This window comes from Lissotriton helveticus, chromosome 1_2 (assembly GCF_964261635.1).
Source record: "Lissotriton helveticus chromosome 1_2, aLisHel1.1, whole genome shotgun sequence".
NCBI classification, from domain to species: domain Eukaryota; kingdom Metazoa; phylum Chordata; class Amphibia; order Caudata; family Salamandridae; genus Lissotriton; species Lissotriton helveticus.
Window position 1 is genome coordinate 47,043,311 of NC_136058.1, and position 25,624 is coordinate 47,068,934.

A 25,624-nucleotide genomic window follows, 5' to 3' on the forward strand; every position below is an offset into this window, starting at 1 on the left:
CTTGTGAGCTGCCTGCCTCGCTTTACAAATGCCAATCAAAGCTTCAAAGTGGCACCATCCTGCACACGGCGCCAAACTTTGCATGTCGTCCAGAAACTGCCAGCCTCGTGTCAGCCAGCACGGACCCGCTGCAGCAGTGGGTCTCACTCCGCGGCTGGGGCAACAGTCACTACATATCCACACACCCAGGTAGCCCAAAACAAGTTTGACTGCAGACACATCATAAGCCTAATGATTTATTGGTGAAATGCAAGCAGGCAGCATACAACAAAAACAGGCATCAGTCTTCATAGCGCCAGATGCGTTTCGGGAGTCTACGCTCCCTTCCTCAATGGCATGTATTCCATCTGCGAAAGCAAAGTTCACCAGACACCTGTTGCATTTAAACTACCCGCCCTCATGGGCGTGGCTCTCCCACAGCCTTCTGGTAGTTGTGGTGCGAAGTATTCATATCCCCAGGTGGCATGCTTTCATCCAGGGAATTAAATAAAACAGTTTGTTACCCTCGTGGGTTGATGTCAAGTCTTGTGAGCTGCCTTGTGAGCTGCCTGCCTTATATATATATATATATATAACCTACTTTTGGTCGCCAGTAGGTAGTTATAGTTAGGATCTAGTTTCCATAGGAAATCCACAACATTCTATTTGGAATAACTTTGGCGTCGGTGGACGAATCTTCGTGAAGTTCTCCAAACCCTCTCGGTTTCGCTCCTTCCCTGAAAGTTGGGGGGCGATTCGTCAAGTAGGGGCTGAGAAAAAAGGGGGTCCCAAAACATGTTTTCCCCATGCAATTTTCCATAGGGACCTTTAGCCAGGGCTACAGCCCGAACGGCTGAACGGAATTACAGCAAATTTGGCAGAGAGGTAGAGCTCGGTTCGCAGATTGTGCTTTTTGTTAAATTGTGTAATTCTGTTTAGTAGTTTTTGAGAAAATTTGAAGTAAAATCATAGCGATATCTAGAGACGGAGTTCTGCTCACGTACGAAAATTCACACTATTACGAGCACGAGCTGCATGCTGATTGGCTGTCAACTGTCTGTCAACACTCCAAACCAGGAAGTGTTGGCAGCCATCTTGTTTGCCGCTAGAACCGAGTCACAAGAAAACAGCAAAACAAAGTTGAGGAATAAGGAAAGGGGGCAGGGTGGAAACATTCTGACCCTGTAAGCTTGCTCAGGGGGTCGTAGATGGATTTTTAGAGTCAAATTTGTTTTAAAAAAAAATTAAAATCGCGCCGTACGTGTATGGTACTCGTATGTGGTGGAAAAAGGGGGAAAAAAAGGTTGAAGCCTGTTTTATTCATTAGGTGTCGGGGGCAATTTTTAGAGCTATATTTCTATGATAGTATGCAAAACTTTCCGGGTTTTTTTGTGCACCAGTTGTACTCTGTACGTATGTGCAGCCTTATTTGCAAGCGCAGTTTTTTTTTGTTTTTCTCAAAGTTCGCCAAGCAAGCCTCTACTCATTTCAGGTAGTACATTTACCGCATTTTTTTCACGGGTCGTGTTTGTCATCTGCTGGTATACTATTGTAATATATTAATAAACATATTGTATCCATGTTTATTTGAAATGTAGTTTTGAGGCGCCAAACGTTGATTACATACTCTGTCCATCCGCCATTTTATTAGTTTTCCTCCGTTTTTTTTCTTATACCTGTTACTTTCATTTTACCCTCTGCATATTTTCTGTGTGATTGATGAGATTTTCTGCCACAGACACCACGGTGTTTGTCCTTGGCCTCCGATGTTATCAGGGTTGCTAACACGTATAGGTAGAAACTAATTTGAAGGACGTACTCTCTACGCATGCGCAGCCTTGTTTCAAAGCGCATGTTTTTTTTCTTTTTCTTCAAGTTCGCCAAGCAAACCTCTCCGCATTTCAGGTATTAAATTTGCCACTTTCTTTTCCCGGGTCGTGTGTGTCTTCCGCTGCTATGCTTTTGTAATATATTAATAAACATATTCTATCTGTATTTATTTGGAATGTGGTGTCGAGCCACCAAACGTTGATTACATAATCCGTCCAACCGCCATTTTAGTAGTTTTCCTCCGTTATTTTTATTATACCTGTGACTTTCATTTTACCCTTCGCATATGTTGTCTGTGATCGATGAGATTTCCTGCCACAGACACCACGGTGTTTGTCCTTGGCCTCCGATCTTATCAGAATTGGTCACACGTATACCTAGAAACTAATTTGAAGGATGTAAGCCACAGCCATTACAACGCGTGTTCGTCAACACAAAGAGATTATTAAGATTATGCTTTTATCATGCGTGGTAAATGCATAGTAGTTGGAAAAGCATGTGTGGTAAAGCCATATGCATGTTAATGGCTTCTTGGTGACGATCAGGTGTTGTAATAACTCTTTTCCCCCAGGACACTGCAGAAACCGGGTCTGGGCGTGGTGGACTCCAGGGTACCAGCCAGAGGGCCACGCAGACCATCTCATAGAATATAGAAGTCTTTGTGGGGTTATTGTTTCCGTGGTTTAATGGGTGTCATTGAGGCCCACACACTTGTAGGGGGGTAGGTATTGCATGGGGAAATGTCGCAAGAGGTTTGTAAATGTGGTACACATTGTTTGGTATTAGTTTGATTTCTTTACCATGTTGTAGTGTATCCAGAGAAAATATCCCAGTAGTTTTCAATGCTAATCTTTAACATCTAACTATATTTCTTCAAGATTATAAATATTTTTATTGTGGATCGCCACTTCCCACACAAAGAAAAAGTAGTATGTAGTTTTTTTTATTACGTTTTATTAAAAGAATAACTGTAAACAAAACTTAATGATAACTATATAATAAACAACTAGAAAAATAACTTAAAAAAACAATAGCATAAACAAATTGGGAAGTTGACTCCAAAAGACGTATGACTGGTAATCTGCCAAAGAAAAAAGATAATTAGAGTTTAGAATTATGTAGATGTGACTAATTGAGCTGAAGCATTACAAGTCTAGGTGACATTACTATTTTACGTGTGCAGTGTGCCTGGTGTATTTCAGTTCCGTTATAGTGCCGCGTTCAAGTGGTGTCTATATGGAAGTGCCTACTGCGTTAGAGACACAGAAGTTGTAGAATGGGATTGTAAATATGCCGTCGTATTTCTAATGCATTGCAATGAAGGCTTTGTATATCTAGGCCTCTGTGCTTACCGTTGTATAAACACTGTGGACAAACTTCAGCCAGTTGAATTCACAACTTCAGTTGGGCTGATCTTCTACACGTCCAAGCAGACAGCAGTGGCTATAAGTTTAAAAGAGAAAGAGAAATGATGTCACAGAGAGTGAGAGAGCAAGAGAGAGAAAACAACATTAAAACTGTCTCGCAGAGTCTGGAGTTGAGATTTTTTCTTGAAAAGTCAGAGGTAGATTTACAAGCTCTTTGCGTCACTTTCTCAATGTTAAAAGTGACAGAAAAGTGGTGTAATAGGCTTGTAGATCTGTTTGTCACACTGTTGTAACCTATCTGTTGTCACTGCTCGGAGGAAATTATACAATGTAGACAGAGAAGCTGTTGTACACTACGTACTCTCTTCTTTGACAAATAAAGGTAACACTACGGTTTTACAAGTGCAGTGTGCCTGGTACATTTCACTTGTTATAGTGCTGCATTCAAGTGGTGTCTATATGAAAGTGCCTACTGCGTTACTGATGGATAAGTGGCACAACGGGATTGTAAATATGCCAACTTATTTCTAATGCGTTGCAATGAAGGCTTTGTATATATAGGCCTCTGTGCTTACCATTGTATAAACACTGTGGACAAACATTTCAGCCAGTTCAATTTACAACTTCAGTTGGGCTAATCTTCTACACGTCCAAGCAGACAGCAGTGTCTATAAGTTTAAAAGAGAAGAGTGAGAGAGAGAAAGCGAGAGAAAACAACATTAAAACTGTCTCGTAGAGTCTGGAGTTGAGATTTTTTCTTCAAAAGTCAGACGTAGATTTAGAAGCTGCTTGTGTCAATTTTCCCATGTTAGAAGTGATAGAAAAGTGTCGTAATAAGCTTGTAGATCTGTTTGTCAGACTGTTGTAACCTATCTGTTGTCACTGCTCGGAGGTAATTATACATTTTACAAAGTGAAGTTGTTGCACACTACCGACTGTCTCCTTTCACAAATGAAGGTAACACTACAGTTTAACGTGTGCAGTGTGCCTAGTACATTACAGTTCCGTTACAGTGCAGCGTTCAAGTGGCGTCAATATGGAAGTGCCTATTGCGTTAGTGACACAAAAGTGGCAGAACGAGATTGTAAATAGGCCGAGTTATTTCTAATGCATTGTAATCAAGGCATTGTATATTTAGCCTCTGTCCTTACCGTTGTATAAAAGCTGCGGCTATTGGAATTCACAACTTGAACTTACATTTTCTTCTACATGTCGAAGGAGACAGCATTTTCTAAAAAGTTTAAAAGAGAAAGAGAAATGATGTCACAGAGAGTGATTGAAAGATGGTGCTCTATGTGTGGAAGAAGCCTTCATTGTAATAAAGAGAGTTAATCATTTCAATTTAGATAATGTTGTATAGAGCAGAGTGGAGATAGCAAAGTCGAAAAGTTTAAGAAAAAAAGAGAAACGATGTGAGAGAGTAAGAAAGAGAAAGGGAAAAAAGGATATTAAAACATGGGAGAGACACACGATAGGGGAGGGGTACGTGAAGCCAGAAGAGCAAGCACAGTGAAAAATATCAGGGGTCGGGGGGCTCGAAAAAATTTGGGGTGGGGGTCAAGTTCAAGGAAGAGTGGAGCTGCAGGGGCTGTAAGTGGGGGGATATCAAAGCATCATTAACAAGCAAAATGTGTTTGACAGACTTGTGACGTACTCGGGTGCAACTGTGTTTGGGTCTAGGAAGCTATGAAGCCCCGTTAGCCCAACGTTTTTTTTTGCACTTGCTGTATACTACAGATTCTCTGTTTTGACAGATAAGTTGTCGTTGTTTCAGAAACAAGCTTCTTTGCTCACCTTGTGCTATTGTCGTCGTCAGTGTTACATAATCCATTGTGAAGCTGGACATCTAAAAGATATTAAAAGAAAGATGTTATGATTGGTAATTATTACAATATTAATTTGGAGTTAGATAATATAGCACTTTTATAGACGTTGCATGGCCGGTGTTCTATCGATAGCCTCATCCCATCTGTCTGTACACCGCCCAACCGAATTTCCATGTATGCGGATAATTCTGCGCAGCCGCACTATGGTCCATGTCTTAGATGCATATAGTTTTAAGCTCACCATTCAGAGTTAAAGTATACAAGTGTGGTCAGTTTAAGTTCAAACACGTTACATTGATAGAGAGCCGGAGATGGGACCGAAAGCTATTTCGCAATACAGATTATAAATTGTTTCGCCCTGGAACTTTTTTATGTTGGTTACAATTATACAATATTTTTTTGTAGGTTCCGAGGCTATGCCATGGCACCATCCATTCTATAGTTCAAAATGGCGGCCCGGGTACATAAAACTGAATTGAAAAGTCATTTTCTTTCTATTTTTAAGCGGGTCTCTATAGGGCACGGACTTAACACTGAATATTCCATCATTATTAAGGATATTTTGATTGTCGAAGGAGCGTATTTTGGATTGTCTACGCGTAGGGTGTGCACAGCCAGATGGGGGATCAGGAATAGACAGGGAGAACCTGCATGTATCGGCACCCCTCTGACATAGGTGATGTACAAAACGATGGGGGTGAGCATATAGTTAGAACACCGGACTGGCTACCGGGCATTTTGACATTCTGCAGAGCTGGGGGCTGATTTCGTTGATGGGGACCTGCGTGTGCAAAACGAAATTCGTTTTGCAATGTGTATTTTCGAAGCAGACGCAGGTCTCCATCTACGAAAAATTAGCCCCTACCGCAGTGACATCAGCTCCCAGCTCTGCAGAATGTCAAAATGGCCGTTACCCTGTCCGGCTCTGAGAGGTTGATTGTCACATTTCTACGAACTGTTTGTATTGTGAATATATTCCGGACATTTCAGCGATTATAAAAATATTACTGCTATTGGGGCAAAAAAATGTAAACATGAAATTAATAGATTATGGAGGAGTACATTTGTCTAAAACACACAGTCGTATTTTTGTATGCAGTCAGCTACAACTCTTTGCCTCCCTCCGATGGGTCCTCAAGCCTCACTGCTCACCTTTTCGTGGAAAAGAGACCTTCTTCCTGATGTAGTCCCGATCTCTAACAAAGAAGTCTCATATATCGTGCCGAGTCTTGATATCTGTATGGGTAATGACATACTCGTGCTCCCATCATCATCATCGCAGGTTCTTCACCCGCTCAGTGCTTCGGGCACCACTAACTCAGTGACCAAAGAGGCCATGCATGTACTAGTGGGCCACTTGTTTGGTGCTTTGGGAACAACTCTAAAATGGCGTACAATACGTGTGCTTCATGTTTTTTATACATAGGGTCACGTGCGTAGGGACAAATATGCTGAATGGGTGTGGTGTGGGTGTATACCAGCCATGAGGGAGTGTGGTGGTGATCTGACAACTAGACCTGTAACTAAGAAATCACTACAATGGAAATTTGGGCCTCATAGTGTTAGTGTGTTTTCCTGGTAGCGTAAGAGTGGCTTTCTTTTTTCTATGTGACGTTACAGTCACTATGTATGTGCCCTATTTTGTGACGCATTTTATCATGTAATGCGTTTCAAAAACTACTTGTGGTAGGGTGGTTTTAAATTAAACTGCGAAGTGTGCTTATGAGTTAGTTGAGTGTAGAAGTATTTTTTTTCTATTTTCTATTCTATTATAATTGTGCTGAATTTTGTCCTTTAGCATGCAGTACTATGTTATTTTATAAAATGTATAATTGTTGAAATCATGTTTGAATGTAGAATGGAAGCATGTAAACTGCTCTCTGTGACGAAAAACAATGCCGGCTTCTGCAGGAAGTGCGGAGCCGGCTGGGACCGTGGAGGCTTTGGGGCTCTTCCCATGGTCCGCAACGTTAGATTTGAGGTCCGGGGGATAGGAGGGCATATTATCAAGGAGCGGTGTTAAAATTATCACTGTTTTATCGGCAGGAAACTGCCGATAAAATAGCGATAATGGGCTTGTTAATACGCCCTTGTTAATTCCCATTGAAGCCCATGTTATTGTGTTAACATGGGCTTCTATGGGAATTAACAAGGGCGTATTATCAAGCCCATTATCGCCGTGTTATCAGCAGTTTCCAGCCGATAAAACAGCGATAATTTTAACACCACCAATCCTTGATAATATGCCCCGGGGTTTTTCGGGGATTATGAAAAATTTGTGATAAAGGCTATTTTTTTATGTTGGATTTATTGTACGCGTAACAAGCACGTATGAACGACGTAGCGTGCTAAGATTGGAAGTCGTCCCATAAGTGTACTGAAGGCGGAGAAAAAGATGAATATTTGTAAGATATTTATGAAGTGTAAGTGTTTAGATGTTGGATGGCTCTAAAAAGAGCCTTTGTGTTTATTGGTAGTTTTTAGTACCTATAACTAAGTATCAATGCAGAGTCTAAAGTTCAAGAGGAAAACTCTGTTTCCCTCATCTGTAAAATGTACACCGTCTCTCCTATAGATGTCATGCATATTGAAAAGTAGATTGTTGTGGTAGATGGACCCCATTCTATAGTCTCGGAGAAAGGCAGAAACAGATTTATTCACGTTTCCTAGCTTTTTCAATCTGTAGACAATGGTGGTTGGACCGCTTCCATTTCTGCTTTTGGCATATATTAGAATATGCAAAGGCAGTTTTGGGGAACAGTGTCATCAATTGTGCAAAGGTGCAAAGGTGTCCTTCATAAGCATTTCCAGACCTACCCCTGTCAAAGTGCCTAGGTCACTGCCACCACAGTGCACAATTATGAGGTCAGGGTGTTGGTAATGCAAAAAGGATTTCACCAATGGCATCAATTGGTGCCATTTTAACCCTATTTGTCCAATCCATTTAATGTCTACATTTGGTAAACGTAGGTCTTTGTGAATTCCTTTCCGTTCTGCGCACCTTTGACTCCAGAAAATATAGCTGTGTCCCACAATCCACACTGTAAGCATCTTGAAAAGAGATCTGGATGCACCCTGAAGGTCTCTGTAAATGTAGCGGCAGTTTGAAAAGTTAGGTTTTCAAAATAGAAAAGGATTGATTAGTTGTTCGAGAACGTTCTGCACTAAGCAAGGATGAATGTTTCTGTGTTTTAAAAGGCTGATTTTTATTGGTTAAGAAAAAGTGATAGAAAAGAACGTTACATATAATAAGCTGGTATATTCTGGAGTCAAGCACACTTGCTGTTTTAATTTGCAACAATGTATGATGAACTTTTCACCTGTGTGCTGAGTTAGGTGTTCCGTGCAGTGTTTCTATGGTAACTGGCAGATTGTGGAATGGGGGAAGGGTTGAAAGTTTTGTCAGTTGGAAAGGGTGCAAAAGTTCAAGCAATATAAAAATCTGTTTCGTTTTGATGTAATGTGGGAATAAATGTATTTTTTTATTTATTTGTATATGTGTGTAGATTGAGTGTGTAGATTGACAGGAAAAGTTTGCTATTTGATATTGGACTTCCTGTTGTCCTAGGACTGCATAGGGGGGTTGACAATGATCCGAAGGTCAAAATGTTTGATGGTGTTTGTTAAGCATGGGCGGATTTTGCGAATTGGCAATCCGCAAAATTGCGGATTTACGGATTCGCAATCCGCAAAATCCGCGAACTCTCGCAAATTTGCGGATTTTTTATTTTTTTTTGTGTTCGCAAGGATTTCTGCCAGTTCGCGAGGATTTTGTACCAGTTCGCAAACGCGAACTTACTTTTCGGGTAGCAACAGTGGCGAACATGTTGTTTCTACATCTGGTTCATCTCAGCACCCTCTGTTTCACCACTGCCACCCTCTGTTTCACCACTGCCACCCTCTGGCTCACCCATGCCACCCTCTGGCTCACCCATGCCACCCTCTAGTTCATCACTGTAGATTATGGGTGGAAAAGCACACCTGCCCTGCCTCAACTGACATAAATGAATTAGGGGCTGGTTAATGTGTTTCTGAATTTGAACTTCCTGGCTGGAACCTGCTTCCTTATCTGTAATTGCTTTTTCTGAGCCTGCTGTGAGGGTCAGAGCAGGGTCATAGAATAGTTGCAAGTAGGCAACTGAACTCTGAAGGGGCCCCTCAGGAAGCACTACAGGGAATGGTTACTAATGATAAGATTGAACTTTTGCACCTGCTGAGTGCTTTCAGTTTTGCAAAAATCCAAATATCCAGCAGCATCCACAAAAAGTAATCCTTCCAGGCACTACAGGGAATGGTTACTAATGATAAGATTGAACATTTGCACCTGCTGAGTGCTTCCAGGTCAAGATCCAAATCAAAGTGACCAGCACATGAAGAAAGCACTGAGAGGAGCCTGCTGGACAGGAACAGGAAGTGGGAGACTGTGGGGCACTTCCTTCCTCCCACCCCCCCCAAAATGGACTCCTTGCAAAAAAAAAGTGCAGGCAAATGTCAACCTGAGGAGTTATTCTGATAAAAATCATAATTTTCAAGGTTTATGCTGCGTTCTGGTGGATTTCTTGTGCGAAATTGCTAATTTTGCAATCTCGCAATTGCGAGATTGTCGCTGCCCGCCGCATCTACGTTTTCGCAAGTGTTTACTCCCGCGAAATTGTATAGTATTCTAGTTGGCAAGTGCGACCAATCAAAAAAATCCGCTTCGCACGGATTTACGAATTTTCGGTAAGTTCGCGAGAGTTCGCGGATTGCGAATTTACCGAAAATCCGCAAAATCCGCGAGCGGAACGGATTTTACGCCCATGCTTAGTGTTTGTTGAGCCTTTGATTGCCCTGGGGACCCCCACCTCCCAGGGCCGGCTCCTATTGTATTACAGCGTGGCTATCCTTGGGACAGTCCTGTTTGCTATGGTAGGGCGAGAGTTCTCTTTGAAGTAGGAAAGCAGATTGCTTTTGGTCTGAGAGATCAGCATGTAAGCTGGTTTCTCTGACAAAAAGCAATGCAGGCTCTCGTAGGACGCAGGGAGCCGGCTGGGACCGTGGGGGTTTTGGGGCTTCCCCCATGGTCCTGAATGTTATATTTGAGCCCCGGGGGATGAGGTCCCCGGGGATTGAATAAAATTAGTGGTAGATGCTATTTTATTTTTTGGGTATATTTAGTGTACGCGTACTGTGCACATTTTGAAAGTCGCTACATAAGCGTACGTAAGCAAGAAAAAATCAATAAAAAATATATATTTTACAGATATGTATCAAGTTTATGTGTTTATATGTTGGTTGCTTGTAAGGAGACCTTTTATTTTTATTGGTACTAATAAGTAAGTGATTATGCATAGTCTAAAATTGTTGAGGAGCAGTGTTTCATACAGTGGTGAACTTTTGACCTCTGTGGACAGGTGACTTTTGCATGATCTGTTGGTGGTAGCGTAGAAAGTTATGTCAGTTGGATAGGTTTGAAATGTTAAAGAAATGGAAATGTGTGTTTCGTTTTGAATAAATGTGTGATGGATTTTAATTGGTTGTTTATATGTATGTATGTGTAAAGTGAGAGGGAAAATGTTCCGTTTCGTGGTTCTGGTGCAAACAGTGAACTAGAGAGATTCTGTATAAGAATTTCTACTGTGTGAGTGGCATTCTTCTTAATGTCAAATTAACTTGAAAGGTGAGTTGATAAATTGTATGGGAATGTATGTGGGGCATGTTTGTACATTAAGGAATTATGGGGCATATTATCAAGACAGGCGATACAATTATTGCCGCTTAATCGGCAGAAAACTGCCGATAAAGCAGCGAGAATGGGCTCGATAATATGCTGTATGGAATTCCAATCGAAGTCTATGTTAGATGTGAGGGACATTTTTAATTTTTTATTTATTTATAACACTTATAAAGCGCGCTAATACCAATCGGTGTCCTGGCACTGAAGTGGTAATTCCCTGAGAATGGGCTATTGGAAACTAGAGGGAAAAGAGCCAGGTTTTCAGATCTTTCCTGAATGCCAGCAGATTCTCGTTTTGTTTAAGGGTAAGAGGAAGGGAGTTCCACGCCATTGCTGCTCCCCTAACAAAACTCCTGCCGCCCCAGCGCGCCTTCCTGATGCGGGCTGTTTTAACCAGCCCCAGACTGGCCGACCTAAGTTGTCTCCCTGGTCTGTACCATTGAAAATGATCCTGAAGGAACAAAGGGCCAAGACCATGTACTGCCTTAAAGACAATACAGAGGGCCTTAAACAGAATCCTCTTCCGCACCGGGAGCCAGTGCAACTTCTCCAGTTCCTTGGTAACTGAAGAAAACTTGGGCAATCCCCCGATAAGGCCGGCAGCCGCATTTTGTAGGACCTGAAGTTTGTTGAGCACCCCCTGTTGTGCCTCCAAAAAAAGACTATTACAATAATCGATGCGTGAAAGTACCAGGGCTGTCACCACCGTCTTTCTACTTCCCTCCGGTAGGAAGGGGAGAACCTTCCTAATAATTCTCAGGGTCCAGTGCATGGAGGAAGTCACAGCCTTAACTTGGGGTTTGAGGGAGAGTTGGTTGTCAATAATGACACCAAGATTCTTCACCTTTAAAACCGGAGAGGGCGGAGGTCCCATATCAATGGGCCACCAGTTTGGGCTCCAAAGATTGGTGTTTGACCCAAAGTTAAACACCTCAGTCTTGGAGGAGTTCAATTTTAAGCAGCTTTTTGCCATCCAGGAACTAACTGCTGACATGCAGTCCTGGAACCTAGCAGCCACACCCACCTCTGTCCCTGGGAGTACCGAGACCACAATCTGGGTGTCGTCTGCGTAGGATGTTAGCTCAATCCCGAAGGATCTGATCACAGGGGCCAGAGAGGATACATAGATATTAAATAAAGTGGGGCTTAGGGAGTATCCCTGCGGGACCCCCCCTGGGAGTACGAAAGGTCTAGATTCGAACTCCCCCATAGCCACCACTTGTACCTGGTCTGTTAAGAAGGCTTTCAAGATGTTAAGTGCTTGACCCTGGACCCCGCAGCCCTCCAACGGATCCACCAGCATACCCTGGTGGACCGTATCGAAGGCCCCAGACAGGTCCAAAAGGATCAGCACTGCCTGGCCCCCTTCATCAAGCACCTTCCGGACCTCCTCTGTAGATTTAATAAGAGCGGTCTCGGTGCTGTGACCTTCCCTAAACCCATGTTGGGCTGGGTCTAGGCCCTTCGAGTTACGCAGAAAAGAACAGAGCTGGGAGTTCATGATTTTCTCAATCAGCTTAGCCGGCAGCGGCAGCCTGGATATTGGCCTATAGCTGTTGGGGTCTGTAATATCCAACGAGGGTTTTTTGAGAAGTGGGCAAATCGAAGCCCGCTTCCAGAGTTTCGGGAAGTCACCCTTCTCAAACATCAGATTGAATATGCAGGCCAAGGAGTCTGCAATGGGAACGGCTACCAGTTTTGCAATTGATGTAGGACAGGGTTCTTGGGGTGAGCCTGATTTGGTTGCCATCAGAAGTTTTAACACATCACCCGCATTGACTGGGTCGAAGGTGACGAATTTAGCCCCCGGTGGTCCGGCCGGGAGATTCCCGTGGGACTTCTCCAAGAGACTCTGGACCACCAGAGGTTCCAAAGAGGTAAAAATTATTTGAACTTTGTTCAAGAAAAAATTTGCTAGTGATTCACAAAGTTCAATGTTAGGTGGCACAATAACAGATTTAGGGGAGGTCAGACTGGCCACTGTCTCAAAAAGTTCCTTTGCTGAGTTCTTGGCCTTCTCAATGCGGTCCGTATAGTAGACACTCTTCGCTTTCCTGATGCTATCTTTATAAAGCCTCTGACTAGCTTTCAATCTCTCTTTATCTAGCTCGGTGTAATTAGTCCGCCAGATCCTTTCTAATTTTTTGCATGCTACTTTGGCTTCTCTGAGCGCGTCGGAGTACCATGGAGCTGATGGAGCCGACCTGGTGGGCCGACACCTCTTAGGAGGAGCCAACTTATAGCAGGCCCTATCAATCCACTCCGTCTACTCGGTGGTAGCTATGTTTACGTCCGCAGACAGGGCCGACCCAGAGGCCGTTAGCAACTCCTCCAAGGCTGTACCATCGATATTTTTCCAAGCCCTGCACATCTTAATTGCTTTCGCCTCACACAGAGTTGTGTTAACCCGTGGGCTGAGGATGGAAAACAGCACCACCCCATGGTCTGTCCAGGGCAGGGGTTCGGCTTTGGAGAATATCAGATCAGGATTGCTGGAAAATATCCCATCTAATGTGTGGCCAGCCTGGTGCGTTGGCCCTACTACCATCTGGGTCAGACCCGCTGCGGACATCACATCAGCTAAGGCCATAGTGTCAGCGTCAGAAGTGTCTTCTAAATAAAAATTAAAATCATCCAGGACGGTGAAAGAGTTAGCACAAAGGGCTTCCTCCAAGATATTACTAACTGTATCAAGAAAAAGGGACTTCGTCCCCGGAGGTCTGTATAGGAGGCAACCCTTGAAAGATTGATGATTGGAAAGTTCCAGTTTGAACCCCAAGGCCTCACATGCCACGGAGTTAACTGGAAAGAAGAGTCCTTGAATGGACGCCTGATAGATGATAGCCACACCTCCGCCCTTCTTCCTAGGTCTGTCCAGGACATAATTAACATCATTCGGTGGAGTAGCCTTTACCGGATGTATGACGTTACAACGCATACTTTTACCACGCCTACCATTACCACGCATTTTTTACAACGCAGGATCCATTACAACGCATACCATTACAACGCATGTATTTACAACGCAGGTACCTTTACAACGCATACCATTACAACGTAAGTATTGGTAAGTATATAATATTTTTTAAAATGTAATTTAATTAAAATTAATATAATGTAATTTAATTTAATTTAATTAATTTAATTTAATTTAATTTAATTAATGTAATTTAATTTAATGTAATCAATTTAATTTAATGTAATTTAAATTTAATTATATTTACTTTTTACCCTGTACCCCTTTACCCAAAAACCCAAAACTGACCCTGAACCCTAAAAATACCCCTTTACCCAAAAACCCAAAACTGACCCTAAACCCTAAAAATACCCCTTTACCCAAAAACCCAAAACTTACCCTGAACCCTAAAAATACCCCTGTACCCCAAAAACCCAAAACTAACCCTGAACCCTAAAAATACCCCTTTACCCAAAAACTGAAAACTGACCCTGAACCCTAAAAATACCCCTTTACCCAAAAACTGAAAACTGACCCTGAACCCTAAAAATACCCCTTTACCCAAAAACTGAAAACTGACCCTGAACCCTAAAAATACCCCTTTACCCAAAATCTGAAAAATGACCCTGAACCCTAAAAATACCTTTTTACCCAAAAACTGAAAACTGACCCTGAACCCTAAAAATACCCCTTTACCCAAAAACTGAAAACTGACCCTGAACCCTAAAAATACCATTTTACCCAAAAACTGAAAACTGACCCTGAACCCTAAAAATACCCCTTTACCCAAAAACTGAAAACTGACCCTGAACCCTAAAAATACCCCTTTACCCAAAAACTGAAAACTGACCCTGAACCCTAAAAATACCCCTTTACCCAAAAACCCAAACTTATAATATTTTTAATAAAATGATATACTTACCAATACTTACGTTGTAATGGTATGCGTTGTAAAGGTACCTGCGTTGTAAATACATGCGTTGTAATGGTATGCGTTGTAATGGATCCTGCGTTGTAAAAAATGCGTGGTAATGGTAGGTCGTTGTAAAAGTTGCGTTGTAAAGGTTGTATACCCCTTTACCAGGTCGGGACCAGATGCAGCATGCGTCTAGATCTCGGTGATAAAAGCTATTTGGGCATTCATGTCCAAAATCAGCTCAGCACACTCCACGCTATGCTTTACCAGGGATCTGGCATTAATCAAGATACAGTTGATAATTTGGTTTCCTCGTCTTTCCTTAATGGTAGGAGTACGAGTGAAGGCCTTAGTTTTGCCTCGAATAATAGGAGGGAAGTTCATTTTACATGTGGAACAGCATTGCAGTCCTACCTGTAGATCTTTGTCAGGAGCCATCCTTGGGCACCTAGTCCTCTCACATCCCCCCCCCAGGTTCCACAGCTGCGCTCTGTTATAAGTGCGCCTCCTAGGAAGATCTGGAGGAAACCGTCCAGGGGTTGTGGCGCTGAGCGCGGGCCCGGCGCGGACGGGCGCAGATGGGCTTGCCTTTGGCGCGCCTTCGGCGCGCTGCGCCTGACCACTGCACGGGCGAGGTCCTATGGCCATTTTATGGGGCAGGAGGAGGGCGTGAGGCTGCGACAACTAGTCCGCAGACCTTCCCCTACCTCCAAGATGGTGGTTCCCTGTGCCCCCTTCCGCGTCAGCGCCAAATCGGCTGCGCGGGGGGTCGGGAGATGGTACCGAGACAATAGATAGAACCGGAGCCACCAGCCAGCGTTTTTACAGGTGCTAAAGTGGTAAGTGCAGTTTTTGATTAAAACCGATGGTACAAACAGAAAAAATGAATTACATTTAAAATCGTGCAATACACAATTCAAATACACATTAGCTCGAATTCCAACCCTAGTCCCCCGGCTTTCCGCCTCAGGGGAGTATCAGAATGAGCGCGGTGATTGTCTGCTTGTTTTATGCCTCTGGGAGGGCGGGAGGCTGCGACAACTAGTCCGCAGACCTTCCCCTACCTCCAAGATGGCAGTCCCCTGTGCCCCCTTCCGCGCCAGCGCCCAATCGGCTGCGCGGGGGGTCGGGAGATGGTACCGAGACAATAGATAGAACCGGAGCCACCAGCCAGCGTTTTTACAGGTGCTAAAGTGGTAAGTGCAGTTGTTGATTAAAACCGATGGTACAAACAGAAAAAATGAATTACATTTAAAATCGTGCAATCCACAAGTCGAATACACATTAGCTCGAATTCCAACCCTAGTCCCCCGGCTTTCCGCTTCAGGGGAGTATCAGAATGAGCGCAGCGATTGTCTGCTTCTTTTATGCCTCTGGGAGGGCGGGAGGCTGCGACAACTAGTCCGCAGACCTTCCCCTACCTCCAAGATGGCAGTTCCCTGTGCCCCCTTCCGCGTCAGTGCCCAATCGGCTGCGTGGGGGGTTGGGAGATGGTACAGAGACAATAGATAGAACCGGAGCCACCAGCCAGCGTTTTTACAGGTGCTAAAGTTGTAGGTGCAGTTTTTGATTAAAACCGATGGTACAAACAAAAAAAATTAATTACATTTAAAATCGTGCAATCCACAAGTCAAATACACATTAGCTCGAATTCCAACCCTAGTCCCCCGGCTTTCCACCTCAGGGGAGTATCAGAATGAGCGTGTCGATTGTCTGCTTGTTTTATGCCTCTGGGAGGGCGGGAGGCTGTGACAACTAGTCCGCAGACCTTCCCCTACTGCCAAGATGGCGGTTACCTGTGCCCCCTTCCGCGTCAGCGCCCAATCGGCTGCGCCGGGGGTCGGGAGATGGTACCGAGACAATAGATAGAACCGGAGCCACTAGCCAGCGTTTTTACAGGTGCTAAAGTGGTAAGTGCAGTTTTTGATTAAAACCAATGGTACAAACAGAAAAAATGAATTACATTTAAAATCGTGCAATCCACAAGTCAAATACACATTAGCTCGAATTCCAACCCTAGTCCCCCGGCTTTCCGCCTCAGGGGAGTACCATCTAACATGGGTTTGGATTGGAATTGCATAGAGCATATTATCAAGCCCATTATCGCTGATTTATCTGCAGTTTTCTGCCGATTAAGTGGCAATAATTGTATCGCCTGTCTTGATAATATGCCCCAATATTTGTGCCTTGTTAAACGTTTTATAGTAGTAAATGTGTTTTGCTATAATTCATGCTGTTATGTTTTATTGCTTAATATCTCATTGTGCGTCTGTGTAGTTCAAGGAATTATGTGGTATATTATCAAGAAAGGGCTATACATTATCGCTGTTTTTATTGGCAGGAAATTTCCGGTAAAGCGGCGATAATGGGCTTGATAATATGTTGTTGTGAATTGCCATAGAAGCCCATGTTATGGTGTTAACCTGGGCTTGTATGGGAATTAACAAGGGCATATTATCAAGCCCATTATCGCTTCTTTACCGACAGTTTCCTGTCGATAAAAGCGGCGACAATGTGTCGCCCTTTGTTCATAATATGGGCCTGTATTTGTAACTTTTTCCATAATTTCTAGCCTCTTTTTTTTATACTTCCCTCTGTCTCCTCTAACTCCTTTCTCTCTCTTGGTAGTACTGTCTTTTTCTTATATTGTCCTCTGTGTTGATATTGCCCTTTTTTGTCTTTATATTTTCCTATTTCGTCTCTTATTCCTTCTGTCTCCTCGTTTTGGGGGCATATTATCAACAAAAAGCGATAAATTATCGCCACATTTATCGGCAGAAAACTGGTGATAAAACGGCGATAAAGGGCTTGATAATATGCCCTTGAGAATTCCCATAGAAGCCCATGTTCTGGTGTGAACATGGGTTTCTATGGGAATTCTAAAGGGCATATTATCAAGCGCATTATCGCCGTTTTATCAGCTGTTTTCTGCCGATAAAAGCGGCGATAATGTATCGCTTTTTGTTGATAAAATGCCGCTTTGTTACTATTCTCTTCATATTTTATTTTTTTCTTGATACTCCTTGTTATGTCCTCTTTTTTGTTTGTTTCCCTCTGTATATAGTCTGGGTCGATATACAAGCCCCTTGTGCGTCTTTGTTGTTTTATTCTGTTAGTTTTGTTTCTGTAATAGTGGCGGAAATAATGTAGTAAATTGCTTATGTATTAGGAAAATGAGTCAGTGTTGTTCACTGAAATCTAGTAATTATACACAAGGAATATGTATATTCACTTAAACGTTTTTCAGTAGTAATGGTAAAATGCATGGTCTCATTTTTTTTGTCTAATATCACACCGTGCATGTGTGTACATTAAGGAATTAGGGGGCAAAATATGGAGTGGTGTTAAAATTATCGCCGTTTTATTGGTCGGAAAGTGCCAATAAAACAGCGATAATGGGCTTGATAATACGCCTTTGTTATTTCGTTTAGAAGCCCATGTTAACACCAGAACATGGGTTTCTATGGGAATTAACAAGGGTGTATTATCAAACCCATTGTCATCCGTTTTATCGGTAGTTTCCGGACGATGAAATGGGGATAATTTTAACAGCGGTCCTTGATAATATGCCCCTATATTCGCTGCTTTTTAAAATTTTACAGTAGTAAATGTGTTTCGGTAAAATGTCTTATAATGTTTTTGCGTAATATGACACTGTGTATGTGTCTATATTAAGGAATTAAGGAGCATATTATCAAGGAGCGGTGTTAAAATTATCGCTGTTGTATTGGCAGGAAACTGCCGATAAAAAATCAATAATGGGCTTGATAATACGCTCTTGTTAATTCCAATAGAAGCCCATGTTAACATCAGAAGATGGGTTTCTATGGGAATTAACAAGGGCGTATTATCAAGCCTATTATCGCTGTTTTATCAGCAGTTTCTTACCGATAAAACGGCGATAATTTTAAGACTGGTCCTTGATAATATGCCGCTATATTCGCACTTTTTTGTATATTTTCTACTGTCTCTTGTCATACTCCCTCCTGTCTTGTCTTACTCCTTCCTCTCTGATTATACTATCTTCTTTTTCTTATACTCTGCTCTCTTTTTATACTTTTTTTTCATACTTGCTCCTCTTTTTGCATACTTGTCCTATTCTTTATATTCTCTTTTGTCTTTATATTCACTACTGTTGTCATTGTTCTTACTGTGTTCTCATAGTACTCCCTCTCTACTTATACGGTCAGTCTACCTTTATAATTGTGTTTACTCCACATTTTTGTCTCTGTGTCTTTTTACATTTTTTCCTCTTTCTTCATATATACTCTTCTGTTCTTATATTCTGTGTTTCTTCTTAGTCTTGCTGTTCTTTGCAGGTACTATTTATTCTTTTCTCATACTTTTGTTTTTGTTCTAATACTCTCCTCTCTGTAGTCACATTTCTCCTCTCTTTTCCTGTACTTTGTACTCTTTACTAATATTGCCGTCTTTTATTATTGTCATATTCCTCTCATTATTTCCCCCCCTGTTCTTATACTCCCCCCTGTTTTCATATTCTGCTCTCTGTTGTCTTACTTCTGCATGTCTCCTCATACTACTGAGTTTTTCTTATATTTTCTTTTGTCCTATACTCCTTCTCTCTGTGTTCATATTTTCCTCTTTTTCTTCATATTTTTGTCGTTTCTGTTTATACTTCTTAAATCTGTTCATATTGTTTGCTCTATTCTCTTATTCCTCCTTGACTCCCTGCTTACACTCTCCAACAGTTTCTTCATATTCTCCGTCTTTTCATAGTGATCTGTCTTTTTATATTTGTTTCTCTTGTCATACTTCTGCATGTTTTGTCATACATTTTTTACTGTTTATAATCCTCCATCTGCTTATACTCCTTCTTTTATCCTCAATGTGTAGCTTCTGTTCTTGTACACCCCTTTTTTCTTCATGTTCCACTTCTCCCCACATTCTTCGTGCTCTCTTCTGGTACTGTTCTCTGTGTCATTATACCCACTGTCCTTTGCTAGTATTTGCTTTTTGTTCTTACAGTTGCGTGTCTTTTCACATATTCCTTCTTTTTTCTTTCGAGCTTTTCTCTCTCTTTTTACAGTGCCCCCTCTGTCCTGTTACTCTCTTTTTTCTTCTTATACTCTTTCTTCTCTCCTCATATTTCCATGTTTCACTTTATACTCTCCCTTACCTATTGATACTGTTCAGTTTATTCATACTTTCTTTATACGTTTATATTACAGTGTCTGTTATACTCACCTTTTTGGTTATATTTGTCCTTGTTTCATACTTTTTCCTCTCTTGTCGTAAGTACTTTTATTTTCATTTTCTCACGTTTCTCATCATAATTCTGACTCTTATATTATAAGTAATATTATAGAATATTTCATATATTTATTTTTGTAAAGTTATATATTTTTTTCAATAGATTCTGTCTATCAGTACTGAAGAAACGGTGTAATGCCTACCCGAACTCAGAAGAGGAAACAACGAAAGAAAGGTGTTTATTTGAAGAGAAGTCATCCATAAGATTTACATGAAGAACCATGTGTTAAGAAAAAGAAAAAAAGTCCTGGTAAGAGAAGGAACTCTTTTCTGAGGAAAATATTAACGACTAAGAGTAGTGTGGACAAAAGGAAAAATAGTATTACTGTGTCTGCAACGAAAAAGAAAAAGAAGAATAAACAGAAGAATCATGGAAAGTCAACTACAGAAAAAATAGTGTATAGTAAAAGGAGGAAAAATCAATTTATGGAAATTAGGAAAAAAATGTTTTATAATAGAGTTGTTTCAAATTTACTTAAGAAAATAAGGGGTGTAAAAAACTGCATTTTATAAGAAAAAGAAAGGTATGGAAAATGTAATTGAGAAAGCTTTGGATATGAAAACAAAATTGTTCATTTTAGTAATCAATAGAATTCGATCACTAGATATGCCAATCCATTTAATGAAGGCCAAAAGTAAGTGGAGAAGAGTAATTAACAGAAGTAATTTCTGTGAATTTTTTTGGGGTGAATGGAAACATAGTTCAAGTTCAGAGCCTTTTTTTTAATGAAGAAAGTTATTTTCAGAGTAATGATTTGTTGCATGCAGTTGACACTAGTGGTCGTGCTTATGAGGTTAGACATGGTTGTCCTATTGAGACAGAGAAAATTGTTCCTAGAAATGCAGAAGAGGTGTTAGCTGATGAAGTTTTAGGGAGACATCCTAAAGCTCCAGTGTACACTTGGAATTGTAGTAGTATTTGCAGTGTACGGCAAGAATCTATTGAATTTTTACGCAATTTATTTTGTAACTATACTAAGGAAAGTGTTAAACAAAAGATTAAGATGTTGCAAGGACTAGACCCTTGTAGAGTGAGAGAAAATACTGGTTTGCAAGGTCATTCTCTGGCTTGTCTTTCTAAAAAAGTATGTCAAAGTGGTTTTCACCATTTCAGGGTGTTAGCAGTACATCATTCTGGATTGCGGAAATTAGTCAGAAGATTGTATTATGCAAAAAGTCCAGCTCTAATGTTAAAGAAGTTGAACAGTGCTCTTTTGCATGGATCTGTATCAAGTGAAAAGAAGGTTTGTGATGAAATTGAGGTTAGTTATTTTGGTCCTGAGGAAGACAGTGCAGAAATTGAGATATTAATAGAAGGAAATATAGAAGAGAATGTACAACATTGTACTACTGAAAATGTTGAGCAAGAAATTACAAAGTTTAATGTGATTTCAGGTGAAAGGCCAAATTATTGTTGTGTGTGTTGTCGACAAACTCATTATAAAAATCAGACCAGGACTGTTGATCTGTATTTAAAAAGTGAAAAGGAAAATAATAATGAGTGGAAAGATTTTGCAACGTATTTGTTGCTAGAGAATTGTTTTAATTTGTGTTCTGATCAGCGTATTTGTAAATTAGACAGGAACAAAATGCCTGTTGGAGCTGTGCATAATAATCTTGAGTTGCTAAATTTTCCTTCTGAACTGATGGATTTAAATACCTATGAGTCTATTCTTATTCAGTGTGTGCATCCATTTCAGGCTATTGTTCGTATGGAGCCTAAGACAGGAAAATTGCCTCCTCCTGATTTACAGAGAGGATTAAAGGGAAGAGTTGTATATTTGCCTCTAGATTTAAAGAAAAATATTGAAACATTTGATGTAGAAAATGTAGAGGATGAACCTTTAGTTATTCTTGATAATGGCGTTCCTACTAAGAGTAAGAAAATCTGGCAAGAATTAGTGAATGTTAGGAAAGTGAAAAAGGCAACGTTGCATCTGGTACAAAAATAATCAATATTACAGAAATGTGTATGTGAGAGAAGAAGAAATAACTGTAGAAGAAGATAGTGACTTGCCATCTGGACAAATTTAAAAAGTGGATGTGTCCAGAACTGAAGAAATCTACGAACATTACAGTGCTCATCCACTGCACTCTAAAGAAGTGATGGGGAATACTATAAAGTTATTCCAAATGAAAGAAGAAAAAGCAAGTCCCATTAGTGTATGGGAAAAAAGCTTGGAAGGTCGTTGTTCCCCTCAGTTGTTTCCCACAGGAAAAGAAGGACGATATGATGACCGACCTGTGCAGATTTCTGCATCTGAATACCGGACATCAAGATTATATGCAGAAGATCCAAGATTTCGACAATGTATTCCGTATGTGTTTCATCTTTTGTTTGAGAGTGATTTGTCTGGACATTCTTATGCTGTAAACCATATATTGAAAACAGGTCTACATCTGCAAAATATTTCACAAAGGAATTTATGGATAAAGAACTGCAGAAAGATAATGTTTTGGAATCTCAACTAATTAATCTCATGCCGTGTCAGCGTGGTACCAATGAGTACTGGTACCGTCGTCATGAAGAACTGAAATGTATGCTAAGGAACTTATGCCCACATGCATCAAGGTGATTTGCATTCGCAAACAGTGCGAATCGCAAAATTCGGCCGTTTGCGAATGCAAATCCCTTTTTTGGGATGCATTAAGCTTTTTGATTTTTTCGCAATTTAAGAAATCGCAATTTATTTGCGATTTCTTAAATTGCGATTGCATTTAAGAAATGACAATTTTGCGATTTGTTAAATGCAATGCATGATTTTTTTTAAATTGCGAAATCGCAAATAGGTAGAGGTAAATTACCATGAAGTTAACCTTCATGGTAATTTGCAAAAACTTTCAAAAGTGCACAAAAGTGCATTTTTGAAAGTTTCATTTTACACACACACATGCCCTTGGGGCATGTGTGTGTGAAAAATGTACTTAAAGGTACATTTCAGGGGTGCAGGGGGGGTCCTTTGGACCCCCCCTCCAACCTTGAAATTGCATTCTCATTTTGCGATTCCTTAATTGCGAATCGCAAAATGAGAATGCCTTCACATTCATTCCTATGGGCCTCTAGGCCCATAGGAATGAATGTGAAGGGATTCTTAAATTGCGATTCACAAATTTTGAATCGTAATTAAGAAAAAATAAGAAATCACAAAAAAATTTGCGATTTTTTAATGCATAGCTGTTTGCGAATTCTTAATTGCGATTCCTTAATTTTCGCAATTAAGAATTCGCAAACGGGAACATTGATGCATGTGGCCGTTAGGAACTCCTACATGGTTCCTTACTCAAGCTGTGCTGAATATGCTTGGGATGATTTACTTCAATTTTTTTGAGAGGCAAATCCAAATATACTAAATATTGAATACAAGACACCTGGAGAATTGTGCTCTTTGGATCCAGTTATTGTATGCAGGTATTTCAATCATAGATTTGAAGCCATGGTGTATTTTATTACCAATAAAAAAAATTCTCCTCTTGGAGAGGTTCTGGACTTCTTTTGAAGAAAGGAGTATCAAGCAAGAGGTGCTCCTCACATACACATGCTAATATGGATCAAAGATGCTCCCAAATTTGGAACAGACTTAGATGATACTGTGTTGTCTTTTATTGAAGAATATGCTACATGTAATATACCCAAAAGTACACAAGATAAGGACTTAAGACAATAAGTCTTAGGATTCCAAAGCCATCGTTGTGGGAAATACTGTTGTTGAAAGTACAAATTGTAAGGACAAATTCTACACCAAATGCCGTTTTGCATTTCCACGGCCTGTAATTTCAAAAGGAAGAGTGAACAGTTTTATGTCATCTTTGCAACATACTATCACAAGAAAGTCTAAAAAAAAAACTACAACTTAAAAAGAACTGAAGAGTCAAAATATATAAATGACTATAACCCAGTCATTTTGTCCATGTGGAATGCTAATATGGATATTCAATATGTTGCGGACAATTCCATTGCTGTTGCTCGATATGTAACATCCTACATAACAAAATCAGAAAGACGGAATTGAAGGAAATGTGGTAAGAGATTTCCGACGAGAAGAGTCTAAATAAGAAGTTATATGCTTATATGCTTACAGTTTGAAGATGTTATCTCATCGAGAAATTGGAGCGTATGTATGTTCGGATCGGTTATCATCTGCAAGTCTTTATTCCAAATCTAGAAGAATCATTTGGGTGAGTCTAGGTCTTGCTGCAACACAGAACCGAGTTCTTAAATCTGTACAAGAAATTGAATATTTAGCTGAAAAAGAGCCAGAAACTACAGATATTGAGAAAACAAATATGTTGGATACATATTATCCAAATAGACGTCATCATCTTGAGATCATTTGTCTCTATGAAGTGCTGCAAAACTATATTTTTAAACGGAATGTTACCGAAAACATTAATAATGGTATATGTGCCGTTATTGGTTCTGAAGGATGTCTGGTGAAACAAAGAAAAGGACATTTGATTAATCACCGTAAACTGAGTTGCGAAACACCTGAAAAAAGGGAATTTGACTATTTAGCTCTTTTGCAACTTTTCAAGCCATGGCATTCAGAATTGGAATTACTTGGAGATTTCGAGAGCTAAGAAGATTCCTTCAATGCAAGTTAAGATACTAAAGAATGTCCTGTTTTTGCTAATTATGTGAAAATGTTGAATGACGAAATTGAGCAAGAAGCTAGAATTGCAGCTGAGATTGCTAGAGACAGTTCTCAAGACATCAAAGTTCTGCTCCATCAAGTCAGGACCCACTAGGAGAACCAATTGTTCAAAATGAGGCAGCAACTGCTATGGAAGAGGTGGAAACAGCAATCTATCAAGGTCAAGAAGAAGTAACAAACTTAGGAAACTTGGAAGAACAACTAAATCTGGAGCAGAAAGAAATATATGAGCAAGTGAGAGAACAGATTGACCACGGATTACTTCATGAGAAGAAAGAGTGCTTTTGCTCATCATTTGAACCTATCCAAATGTACGTGAGTGGAGAAGCTGGAACAGGCAAAAGTTTTTTAACTAAAGTAATCACAACTTTTCTACAGAAAACAACTGAGTCGCATTTGTCTTGTGTTGTCACTGCTCCAACTGGTTTAACAGCCCACAATATTAAAGGAATTACTTTACATCGTTTATTAATGCTACCAGTAGAGCATGAAAATAAATTAGAGTACCATAAACAATCTGGAGAAGCTTCTTGTGAAGTTTCAAGAGTCTTGAGGTAAATGAAACTTCTCATTATTGATGAGGTAAGCATGGTATCAAACTTAATGCTTGCTTTTGTGCATTTAAGAATGCAGCAAATTCTTAAAACAGAGTATGACGTATTATTCGGAGGAAAACACGTCATAGTTTTTGGAGATCTTCTACAACTTACTCCTGTGGAAGGACAGCCAGTGTTTAAAACACTGTCGCATGAAGATACCAGAAAGTCTTTGGGGAGCATTGGAAATGTAAACATCTGGTCATATTTTGAGTATAATGAACTTATTACAAATATGCGACAGGCAAATGATGCTGATTATGGAGCTATTATTCAAGATATAAGAAGTGGCAAAATGACTGAGCATGGCAAACAAGCTTTACAGAGATGATTACTTTTGAATTTGTTTCCCTGCAGAAAAGCAATCTGTAATCTGCTTAATGCCAACACTACGTGAATGTTCTATATTCAATGAAGAAATGTTAAAGTTGGAAAATGAAGAAATTATAAAATTGGAAGCTATTGATAAAATAGAACATGAAGGAATCACTATTATTTTGAATGAAAAGTTGAAG